Source organism: Pygocentrus nattereri, chromosome 5 (assembly GCF_015220715.1).
Source record: "Pygocentrus nattereri isolate fPygNat1 chromosome 5, fPygNat1.pri, whole genome shotgun sequence".
NCBI classification, from domain to species: domain Eukaryota; kingdom Metazoa; phylum Chordata; class Actinopteri; order Characiformes; family Serrasalmidae; genus Pygocentrus; species Pygocentrus nattereri.
Genome location: NC_051215.1, coordinates 2,021,879 through 2,034,363, shown reverse-complemented (window position 1 = coordinate 2,034,363; position 12,485 = coordinate 2,021,879). Strand labels below are relative to the sequence as shown.

At 44.9% G+C, this 12,485-nt stretch overlaps 1 protein-coding gene across 1 annotated transcript in view; it reads left to right on the top strand.

Moving 5' to 3' along the window:
• The first annotated feature begins 429 nt into the window (after positions 1 to 429).
• Positions 430 to 12,485, top strand: part of syt14a (synaptotagmin XIVa) — a 56,012-nt gene continuing 43,956 nt past the window's right edge. The window contains exons 1-2 of the mRNA XM_037538859.1: positions 430 to 455; positions 536 to 583. The gene's annotated coding sequence lies outside the window, so the exon portion shown is untranslated. The remainder of the gene's footprint in view (positions 456 to 535; positions 584 to 12,485) is intronic.

The following is a 12,485-nucleotide window of genomic DNA, read 5'->3' as shown; positions in this document are numbered from 1 at the left end:
TCTAATAAAAGAGCATCACTTCATTAACAGCTACCAGCGCCGCTCTGTAGGCGACCCTGCCCGTCTGCAGGGACAGCAGAGGAGGGGAAAGTTCAGCTCCTCACTGCTGGGCTTTAGTTACATTTAGGGGTCATACACCTTCAAAGAGGGGGGCAGTTATTTATTATCACCCACCTGAAGTCAGATATTCTCCAGCTTTGTGTTAGAAATTACCCGTTCCACCTTAAATGGTGTTTTGTTCTGATGCCTGAGGCGCCAGACTGTAACTGCTGGAGCATTTAAGGTGGAACGGGAAAACCAAGACATCAGTGTAGTACTAGCGATGTTTGTGCTCATGAAGAAGAGAAGACACTTCGCCCCACCCCTCTCTCAACAAGAACCAGGATACCCCACCCCTAGACGTGAACCTACGAAACGGAGGGGTGTAAAGGGACCGGGCCTGAGTGTTTATCGCTGTGTGTTGCCTTCTTCTGTTTCCTCCATCTCCATTTCCGTGCATGTGCTTTCATTAAATGTCGCATTGCTTTCTTCGCAGGTGGGGAGCGCAGCTGTGGAGTACATGAACTCATCTGCATCAGAAAAGGTAAGTGGTCAGATCACAAAAAGATGACTGCCACTCTACCTGCGCTGTGTCTTTGGCCTCTGAAGTTGCTCCCGGCTGCAGATCTGAGATCAGTGTTGCTGTTGGTGAGCAGCGTCTGGAGAGATGTTTCACAGTGTAGGATTCCTCAGGAAGACTGGTCACTGCTCAACCCACCGGATGTGTGGCGACTCATTACACCATCCTAACACGAGCTGCATTCAGAAAGTCGCAGCAAGGTGGCGTAATAGCACCATAATTATTATGCTTGTGGGCGGGGTTTGGTAGCTAGCGCTACTGGCCAATTCGCATAAATCCTGTCTGGTGTTTTCTCTGCATCCTTTACAAATGACCTATTTTAATACTTTCTGCACTTGACACTCTATCGCCCCCTTGAGTTCTGAGGTTTGTACAACAGTCCGTGCATTTTCATTTGTGAGCTTACGTGAGGTCTTTGTTTTGGCTTCAAGTCAGATAACTGGCTACGTTCACATTACCAGGCTGAAGTGGCACAAATCCTGTATCTATTTATTTATGTATGTATGTATGTATGTATGTATGTATGTATGTATGTATGTATTTATTTAGCCAGCCAGCCCTGATGTGACTCGGATCTGATGTTTTCCAGGTCTGTGTGGACACATCTGATCTTTTTAAGTCCACCCTGAGCCGCTTTCCTATGTGGTCCTAGATCGGATTCGTGGTCATGTGACCTTAATGTGAAGCTCAGATCGGAATTTGTCATTCAGCGTTACCATGGCAACAGCGCCGAACAGACGTTAAAGCCTGTAAACTGTGGAAAAGCAGCTCATCCCACCTTTTTCTCCTCCGTCTGGTTCTAATAACGAAGCTGAGAGCTGATCAGAGTTAATGATCTTCTCAGAGAAGCTCGTTCTGCTCGTTAGTTTGTGCTGATGATGCAGTGATTCAGTCACGTGACGTCACTGAGTAGGAGGAGCTCCTGAGGGTCATTTCAGGCCAGTTCATCACATTAATGACAGATTTGAATTAACTAAGCGAGTGTGAACCATCGAGTCAGAGATCGGATTTGAGACACAAGGCTTGTAATGTGAACGCGGCCTTTCTCAGTCAAGCCTGTCCAGTGGGAGACGGGTTGAGGCACACGTGTCTCACGCAGTCCTCACTTTAGACTGAAGTTATCTCGTGTGAAATACCCCAGGAGTGGATCTGCAGCAGTGAGCACCTTTCGCCTGAAGCTCCCGTAATCAATGATCACTGTGTATTTGTCCTTCTGAAACCTTCTGTCCTTTCGTGGTGACCTTGTGTTCCTGTTTCGTGTGTGTGTGTGTGTGTGTGTGTGTGTGTGTGTGTGTGTGTGTGTTCTCTCTCCAGCTGTATTGTTCTTATTGAAAGGGTGGCAGGCTCTGTTTGGCAGCTCCGTCTGTGTGTTAGATGTTCAGGCTGTGACTGAAAACCACTATGGAGCTGCTCCTGTTCAGTGCTGTTAATTACACAGGACGTTCTTGTGACAAAGCAGAAGATGGGAAAGTGGGAGGTAGAGACCGTATTCTGTTAATAACAGAACCGTTCAGACTGGGCTGACACATTTGGGTCATTCTACAGAATGACCACTTTTGTCTCTCCATAGGGGTCACTGGTGTCACCGATCGTCATCGGTGTTCCACATAATAAAGAAAACGGACGTTTTTAATGATCAATGCATTTTACAGAACATCAAACCACACGCTGTCCATCAGGGAACGTCCACTGAAATATGGAGTTTAATTTTTTTTTTCGCAGTGACCTCAGAATAAAGTCGGTCACACCAGTGACGTCAGCTAAAAGCTTCATATGAGGTCATGAGCTGAATTCTATATGATTGATTGTAAAAATGTAATATTGCCAAGTTGAAGCTCAAGAAGGTAAAATTGTTAATAACTTATTTCTATTTTAAAATAACATGTTTTCCCAGCATCTATCAGCACAGGCACTGAAAGCTGTACAGCCGTTCTTCTGTGTTCTTGTGATTTTTGGTCTAAATAAAATGCCGAAGCTCCGCAGTGATCAACAGTAAAGCAGAGCAGGAGCTGAACCAACACAACCGAATGAAATTTAAACCCCCAAAAAAAGCAGTTAGGCCCTGAACGTTAACAAAACGGAGCTGAAGAGGCGGATTAGTTTCCACACTAACATGCTGCTGCTGTCGGAAGAAAACCTTGTATCTCCATTTTCCTGTTTTTTGCTATAATTTGAAAGCCTGTTGTCCTTTACATGGTGTGTTAATTTCATGATGAACGGCCCAGAATGACTCAGAAAGACGTCTGGTTCCATTGACTTACATTACAGGCGAAGGAAAAAACCTACTTTAGTTTTAAAGTCACCATTTTGGAGATACGAGGTTTTCTTCAGACGAGAGCGACATACAGAAATAAGTATTTAAAAATACTCAGGAAAGAGCAAATCCAGCTTGAGTACATGGCACAGAAGTGGAGCTGGTTACTGCACTTCTGTTCTGGAGTAGCTCATGCTGTGTAAGCCTTGCCTCCACCTGCTGGGATTGAAGCCCACCGCCCGGCTGTGCCAGGTGCCGCCTCAGGTAAGGCACGCTCAATAAAAACATCTGAACTAGATAAATAAAAGAAATGGTGCTTTGGATGAACTCAGTTTATTCACGTGCATCTGAACCATCACTGCAACACAACTCCTGCCAAATGGAGTAAACTGAAGGACGGCCGTGGTGTTGATGCCATGTTTTATTCATGTGCAGCTGGTTTACACATCTGCACGTTCACAGCTCGGTTGGTTTGCTCATTGTCCTTGGAGTGTGAGGACAGCAGGGTCCAGTACATCCATGCTGTCTTAATGAAAAGTTCCTAGAATTAGTTACAGACTGTAGTCCATCTGTTTCTCTGATACTCCGTTACCCTGTTCTTCAGTGGTCAGGACCCCCATGGACCCTCACAGAGCAGGTACTGTTTGGGTGGTGGATGTGTTGTGCTGGTGCGAGTGGATCAGACACAGCAGTGCTGCTGGAGTATTTAAACACTGTCCACTCCATTAGACACTCCTACCTTGTCTGTCCACCTTGTAGATGTGAAGTCAGAGACGACTGGATTTGCCCTGAATAAATCTCGCTCATCTCCGCATATGCGTCCGCCTCCTCATCGCTCCCGAACATTACTTCATTTGCTTTCCCATCTGTGGGATACCGAGTTTCCTCGGCCTCCTGCCTGTATTATTCCTCCTGACTCGTAGCGCTTGGTGTGTATATGCAGGCGCAGTGTGGTGAGTAGTGATGGCAGTATGAGCTCGTAATGATGTAGGTCAACAGTGGAGGGTCTGCCCATCTGTCACTGCTGTTACACTTCGTTCTCTGGAAGCTTCCGTTTAAAGGCGACCAAATAAACACCAGGTGCACAGCGTTAAGTTTAAATAAAACATTAGCCTAAATTATTCATTAGTTATTCACTACCGGATGTACACGACTCTAATGCAGGGGTCGCAACCCAGATGTTAAGAGCCATTTTGTCCTTCCAACAAAAATCAAAGCAGTTTAGGAGCCACAACTTTTGATCTATTCCGTTTCACCATCTCGGCTGCAAGTGTGTCTCCGTCTGTGCTGATGTGCTAAAATACGATAAAAATAAGAGAATTTTCTCTGCTTTAAGTTTGAGCTCAGCTAGAGCCGCTTTTCTCGCATCTCCAGCAGGAAACTTTTCCTCAAAAGTGGAACCGTTTCTTTCTTTCGCTCTTTTTCTTTTGCTCGCTCTTTCTTTTTTTTTTTTTTTTTTTTTTGCTCGTTTGCTCTTTCGCTCGCTCTTTTGCTCTTTCGCTCGCTCTTTTGCTCTTTCGCTCGCTCTTTTTCTTTCGCTCTTTCGCTCGCTCTTTTTCTTTCGCTCGCTCTTTCTTGTTTTTTTCGCTCTTTCTCTCTTTCTTTCGCTCTTCCTTTCTTTCTTTTTTTTGCTCTTTCGCTCTTTCTTTCGCTCGCTCGCTCTTTCTTTCGCTAAAATCAGTTTCTCAAGAGCCTCTGCATGGACACACTCCCAGTCTCGCACAGCAGCGCAGACTGTGGATGGCTGCACAGTTCATCATGTCATTTTATACACTATACTTCTGTTTTCCGGTCATCTTTCATCAAAATGTCTCATCAGCTCAGCTCTCTGATACGGAGACCTCTGCTCGAATAAAGCTCGGCCTTAATCCTTTAAAATTCCAGGATTATTACAGACTAAGGCTCATTATTCAGTAACTACAGGGACTGGAGTGAAAACTAGCTGAGCTATTCGTAGGTTATAGAAGTGTGTAATAGAACTTTGGGGTGTGTGTGTGTGTGTGTGTGTGTGTGTGTGTGTGTGTGTGAGATTTCCCCTGAGGCAGTGTCTGTGCTCTGTCAGTCACACACACTTGGTGACAGGAAGTTTCTCGCCGGAGCTAATGTCAATTTGCTGTGACTGAGAGCAGCAGGAGCGCCTCTGAGAGAGAGACAGAGCCGTAGGAGAGACGGACAGAAAGGCCACTCGTTGTTAAGCCGAGTAAAACGAGTGCAGTCCTGGCTGCTGTGATGGAGATTTATTCGTTTAATTGCTCTGGGGAGAACGCCAGCGACATAAAGTCTGGACAGCGGCTGGTTCGGGTAATCCTATTCATATTTCATAGCGCAGCTCGCAGTGCAGCAGAACGAGTTTCGGTCTTTCAGGTAAAGTCAACCTGAAGTCAAATCATTTATTTATTATTTTTTCCTCCGTTAGCTCCATCCTAGTTATATTAAAGGGGCACTTGGGCCAAAATGAAGAATACAACCATTTTATATTGTAAAATGGAGGTGAAGTGGAAAAGTGTCCGGCGGTCTGATGAATTAATCCTTTAAATTCTTTAGGAAATCATGGACACTGTGTCCACCAGGCTGAAGACCACTCAGCCTGTTATCAGTGCTCAGTTCTAAAGCCAGTATTCATGATGGTTTAGGGGGCATTAGTGCACATGGCCTGGGTGACCTGCTCATCTGTGAAGGCCCCATTAAAGCTGAATGATATAAACATGTTTTATCAACATCTGCTGCCGTCCAGACGACGTCTTTTTCAGGGAAGGCCTTGATTATTTCAGCAAGACGATGTCAAACCACATTCTGACTGTGTTACTATTACAGCATTGCTCTGTATTAAGAGTCCAGGTGCTAAACTGACCTGCCTGCAGTCCAGACCACTGAGAACATTTGGGACTTTATGAACAAATACAGTAAAGGAGCCCCTGAAACTGGTGAGCATCTGAAACCATATGAAGAAAGAACGTAAGAACATTTCAGAGCTACAGCAGCGTCTCCTCAGTTCCCAAACACTTGGTGTTAGAGGTGATGAAGCACGGCGGTGAACAGACCCCGTCCCAACTCTTTTGGAACGTGTTGTTGGCATCAAATTCAAAATGGGCAAATATTTCAAAAAGTTTGTTTCAGCATTTGAGTCGTCTTTATTTTCCTTTTAAAAACATGGTTTACATGATTTGCACATCACCGCATCCCATTTTTATTTAGATTCTGCACGACGTCCCAGCTTTTTTGGGAATAGCGACGTACTTACGGATGTGGTCTGGATTTAAACTTTAGAATCTGCACTTTCCACACAAACCCGTTTCAGTGAGCTGCCAGCGTCTGAAACTGCAGCGTGTTTTATAACTTATTTGTGGCATCAGGCCTTTTTATGGAACCAATTAGAGTCGGTGAAGCTAGTTTTAATGTGAGCAACACCTGCTGCTCCCCAGCAGAGGCAGCAGGAAGCAGTCCATCTGGGGAAAGTGCTCCGGGTACGAGTGGGCGTGTAAACGTGGGTTCTGGAGGGCTCTTGTGTTCGGTCGTTGTGTGGGTGTCTACGGTTCTGGTATTGTGTGTTGCTATGTGGGAGTGCAGAGTACTTGTGATTTTAAAGCCAGTCTGAGCGTTCTGACATGACGGTGCCTGTTTCTATGACAACAGCATCGCCGAGTAACAGCATCCAGGACCAAAACGCTGCATCATATTCTTACACAACAGAAATATTCAAGGGCCTCATTCTCTTTATAATACACGGTGTTATGTAATATCAGACGTTTGAGGGCAACACACCTTACACACTTAAGATTTTGTTCAGATTTCAATGAATCAAAGGGGAATTCCATGGATTTTTCAAAATTCCCCCATAATCCAGTGTGTGAGGTGTAATCACAGAGATCCAGGGTGATTTGGTGTGAAATGGTTCAGACGTCTTTACAGTGGTGGTGATGGGAACCAGGCGTCACCATGACGACAACACAGATATAGACACTTTATTTACCATCCAGAACCACCAGAGAACCTACACGAGTCTTCTGAGCTCATATGGAATGTTGATGATGGAAAACAGTGGAAAATCTGGAATAATGGGGTCAGACAGCTCAGAGATCTCGCTGAACCAGCTGATCGCTCCTAGCACATCGGATGAGTAACTGGTAAATAGCTTTTAAAATGATTTGTACTTTAATATTGTGTTTTATGGTTGTGGCCTGAATGGAGGGGTGTGTGTTGTGTGTTTTTTTTTTTTTTTTTTTTTTTTTTGCCTGGCATTTTTAGTATAAAATGAGAGAATTCTTGATTTTTAGTTTAAGTTCTCTCTCTCTCTCTCTCTCTCTCTCTCTCTCTCTCTCTCTCTCTCTCTCTCTCTCTCTCTCTCTCTCTCTCTCTCTCTCTCTCTCTCTCTCTCTCTCTCTCTCTCTCTCTCTCTCCAGGTGTGCCTATTCTTCTGTCTTCCCTCGTTGACCCACTTTGTGTCCTGACTCGGCGCCTGTGCTCTTTGTCTGACCCAAATTTAGTTTGCGTGACGCACTTCTAAAGAGCCACAGGTGTGCTCGGTCCCAGAGGGGCAAGCAGGGGGTTTATTTGGTCACTTATTAGTGTATTTATTTTGCGCTCCAGCACCAGATGTGTAATAACATCTACATAACGCTGAGAATCATTTATCTGCTTTATTCTTTTCATTGTAATGTATAATTATAAATGGGACTGGAGGAGAAATAAAAAGCTGAGTGGCTGAAGGCTGTTAACGCTCCTAACCCGCTGCACTGTGGACTCGACAGGCTTTACAGAAAGAAGACGAGTGAAAAGGGGAAGGGGGGGCAGGTCGGAAGGACAGATGGGGCGTCGGGAAGAAATCATCATCCCATTGATCAGACGCTCTTTGGCAACAACACAACAGATGAATCAATTACTGCTCCAGAAATAGCAGAGAGCAGCGTGGGAGCTTTCGTGTGTGTGTGTGTGTGTGTGTGTGTGTGTGTGTGTGTGTGTGTGTGTTGTCCTCTAACGGAGAGAAACTCAAGAATTCCGGAATCTGCTATACTGTATGGATGAAGGGTTCTTTAGTGGATATACAGGGAGATTGACTTGAAAGCGTATTCTTCTCTCACTGGGACGAAGCCATCTGAAAAATCCGTGTGCAGCGTGCTCCTCGGTACACGGAGCTTCGAGCAGGCCAGGTTCCCCCTGTAGGAGCGATGCGGCAGGCGCCGAACAGCCATCGTGGACCGTCAGGATGGTGGCGTACAGTATTGAGCAGTGCTTCAAGGTGTGCAGCTGCTTCATCCTAACCGGAGTTACAACAGAATATTCGGGGCCTCTTTCGAGCGAATCACCCGGTATTATTTGCGACTAAATGTAATTATCAGCCCAATATTGAAATGATAGGCTTTTACCTTGCGCCCCGTGTTTTGCTCTTTGTATATTCGACGTACTGATGCTAAAAGGTGGACGTGTGGAAGCCGAGGGGGGCTTGCAGCTGGCACCGCTCACCTAATCGGCCACGCTGAGCCGTTTTACGTTTAGTTCATTTTAAACGTGATTTTATATCACTCTTCATTATTCTCGTGCATCGTTGAGGCATTAATATCACTTTTTTCCAAAGTTTTGATTTATTTATTTTTAAATGCTCACTGGTAGAGTCTGATACCATACTGAGTAATTGTACCTCAGCAGGTAAATCATGAAAATGTAGTTAATTTTAAATGAAGTGCGGTAGCTAGCGCTGCGTCATCATTTGTCCTGGGTTGAGTAGCACTGGTGGGTCAGTAAAGCGCTTCTGTGCAGCTGTGAGTAAAGTAGATTTCATAGTTTTGATCTGAGCAGGAATCACTTAACACTGCCCCAAAAACACTGATGGGTCCATCTCTAATAGTGATGCTGTCATGTAGCCCAGCCCTGTTCTTCTTAGCTGCGTTACGTCGCCACCTTTATGTATCAAGTGAAGGAAAAACTGAGAAATTGTGATTTAAATGGCAGAAATAGCCACTGGTGTCTTTTTTTTTTTTTTTTTTTTTTTTTTTTTTTTTTTTTTTTTTTTTTTTTTTTTTTTTTTTTTCTGTGTAGCCTAAAATATCCCATTACCCCCTGAAGAACTTCATGTGCATTAATGCCCCCTAAACCATCATGAATACTGGCTTTAGAACTGAGCACTGATAAGCTGAGTGGTCTTCTGCCCGGAGGACACAGTGTCCATGATTTCCAATAAAGAATTTCAGATGTCGATTCGTCGGACCGCCGGACACTTTTCCACTTCCCCTCAGTCCATTTTAAATGAGCTCAGGCCCAGAGAAGGTGGCAGCGTTTCTGGATCCTGTTTATATTTGGGTTCTTCTTTGTGGTTTAGAGTTTAACAGCGTTTGTGGATGCAGTGATGAACTGTGTTCACAGACAGTGGTTTTCAGAAGTGTTTCTGAGCCCATGCAGTGATTTCCACTACAGAATCATGTCTGTTTTTAATGCAGCGCTGCCTGAGGGCCCAAAGATCACGGCCAGCAGATACTGGTGTTCAGCCTCGTCCCTCACAGACAGAGATTTCTCCAGATTCTGAGTCTTTAATGATGTTCTGCACCGTAGACGATGAAAAGCAGAAGCTCTTTGCTGTTTTATGTTGAGATCGTTCTTCTTGAGTTGTTGCTCTATTTGATGGTCCAGTCTTTCACAGAGTGGTGACCCCTCCTCACCTTTACTTCTGAAAGACTCCGCCTCTCTGAGATGCTCTTTATACCCAGTCATGTTACTGACCTGCTGTCAATCAACCACCAGGCACTTTTTTATTTGCATTACACAGTTTTACGCCCAGGGCGGCACGGTGGCGTGGTGGGTAGCGCTGTCGCCTCACAGCGAGGAGGGCCTGGGTTCGATTCCCCGGCCGGGTGACCGGGGTCCTCTCTGTGTGGAGTTTGCATGTTCTCCCCGTGTCTGTGTGGGTTTCCTCCGGGTTCTCCGGTTTCCTCCCACAGTCCAAAGACATGCAGTCAGGCCAACTGGACATGCTAAATTGCCCCTGGGTGTGAGTGACTGTCTGTGTGTCTGCCCTGCGATGGACTGGCGACCTGTCCAGGGTGTATCCTGCCTTCCGCCCGAAGACTGCTGGGATAGGCTCCAGCTCCCCCCCCGCGACCCTGACGGAGAAGCGGCTTCGAAAATGGATGGAATTTTACGCCCATGTCCCAACTTCTTTGGAACATGTTGCCATCAAATTCAAAACAAATGTACTTAAAAAAAAAAAGAAAGATTTCTCAGTTTTTGTGCTATTTTCAGTGAAATATTGGGTTTAAATGATTTGCACATCATTGCATTTTGTTTTATTTACATTTTGCACAGCATCCCAACTTTTTTTTGTATTCCATTAGCACCTAAAGAGTTTCGTAGCATGATCACGTGCCCTTTTCCTCATCTTCTGGCTGGGTGGTTTTTTTGGCCCAAACTGAGGGCCTTGCTAGTCGAGTAAGTGAAGTCTGCAGATGTGCACAGTGGTTTTATTAGACGGAGGACGTCTGCAGCCAGCAGTGCCTCCTCGCCGGCCACGGCCCAATGTTCCTCTGTCAGGATGCCACAGATGATCAGCGCTGTCTGCCGTCCCTCATTAGCAGGTTGCTAATTAGCCAGTCGCTGGCAGCATGTACTCCATATCAGTGTTGCTTTTAGAGATTTAATGGGTTAGAACTCATTGCATTTTGCTGGGACAAGATTTTTCAGGACATTTGTGTAATAAAGCATTTATAAAGTGCGCATAGACATTTCTGGATGTCAGTAATTGTAGGCATAACAATAAAACATTCATAAACATCTGTAGGGCTTATCAGAATTATGTGCCTTTCATTTACCTGTTTTTTTGCTGCATTGCAGCCTCAATTAGGGGCCTTCAAATGAACTGCCAGTGTTTATTCAGAGCGATCTGATTAGTGATCTATAACCATGTAGTTCAGCCTTTGAGCTAAGGGATGTGCTGCGAGTGCTGGTGTGTTTCTGTGGGGAAGTTTCTTGCTTAGTTTGTTTTTCCCCCATCAATGCGACGTGCGGTCAGGATGTAATGGAGAAGGTTTGTATGTGCTTGTGATTCGGGTTTTCAGTCCGAGCACCGTGTTAACGTACTCAGTATAATCGATGCAGCCGAATCCCCGTCAGGCTGCGCTGCGCGTTCCCACCCGTTTTACTTCGGCTGATCGGTTTTCATTCAGTTAATAAAGACAAAACAGGCAGTGGAGTTTCAGTGAAAACCTGGTTTAAAAACCATTTTAAAACTAGCAGTGAGTCACGGACGTCTCACACATGCCTGACTGACTTCAATAAAAAATAACTAGAAGAAACCAGTAGAATTTAGCTGGAATGGCGGCTCGACTCCCGCTGCGTCTGAAATGTCAGAGCTCCTCGCCTGGTGTTCGTAGGAGGGTGTCGCGTAGTGAGAGGAGCTTCATGACTGCGGATCACCTGGAGATCTTCTCACACACACACACTCTCTCACACACACACACACACACACTCTCTCTTCTGAGCGCCTCTCATTTACTGTCTTTTCCTGAAATCACTCAACGATCAAGGCCAGGCACCGGGCCACTGGTATGGGCAACTTACCCTCGTGGACTTGGCCTGTCCATTTCGCTTTGGGGGCATCCACGACGCTGTCTTAATGGCCAGTTCACACAGAAATGCATTTCTGATGTTCTTTCAATCTGATCAGTGTTTCAATCTGTTTTTTTCTACTTTTTTCGTGTGTGTGTGTGAGAGTGAAGCATAAACTCCATAAAGATCCAATCAAATCACACACTCACTTTTTTATACTGATCTAAACCATTCAAGATAATTAACATATCGCTGTTGTCGGAAGAAAACCTCATATCTCCAAAATTAAACTTACTGTAGTTTTAATGAAAGTCAATGGAACCAGACGTCTTTGCAAGTCATTCTGGGACGTTTCTTTTGCTCTGGTCATCATGTAATTTACACACAGTGTAAAGGGCAACAGGTCCTTTGAAATTGTCAAATACTGAGAAATGAAGATATGAGGTTTTCTTCCGACAGCAGTGATTTGATGGTCCAGGGGTCGGTAACCCAAATGTTTAGAAGATAAAAAAAAAAGCCTCATTTCAACAAAAATCAAAACGGTGTGGGAGCCACAACGTTTTCTGTCCGTTTGACCGTCTTGGCTGTAAATATGCCTCAGTATGTGCTGATGTTCTAGAATTGGCTAAAAATATAAAGGAAAACTCACTCACTTTGCTCTGCTTTGAGCTTCAGCTCAGCTCCAGCTGCTTTTCTCGCATCTCTGGCAGGAATCTTTTCCGCAAAAGTGGATCAGTTTCTTGTAAAATGTCTCAACATTCGATTTTTGAAGCTGAATTCAGCTTCTCATTCGCCAGCTTCTCGTTGTAATTTTCTCGTTCCACCTTAAAAGCTGCCCGAGATGCCACAATGTAACCACTGGACCGTTTAAGGTGGAACGGGAAAATTCAAGCAAGGAGCTGGTGAAATGAGAAGCGACTTCAGCTTCGTGGTTTTAATTCTGGTAGCATTTTTGAAAAGGAGATTTTAATCTGTGTTCAAAATGTCATGCCTAGAGTTTTCTGTAGGGGTTAACCTATAAATATGCGCTGCAATCGGTACAAAAGATGGCACAAGTCATCGCTATAGCAGGAGGCTGCA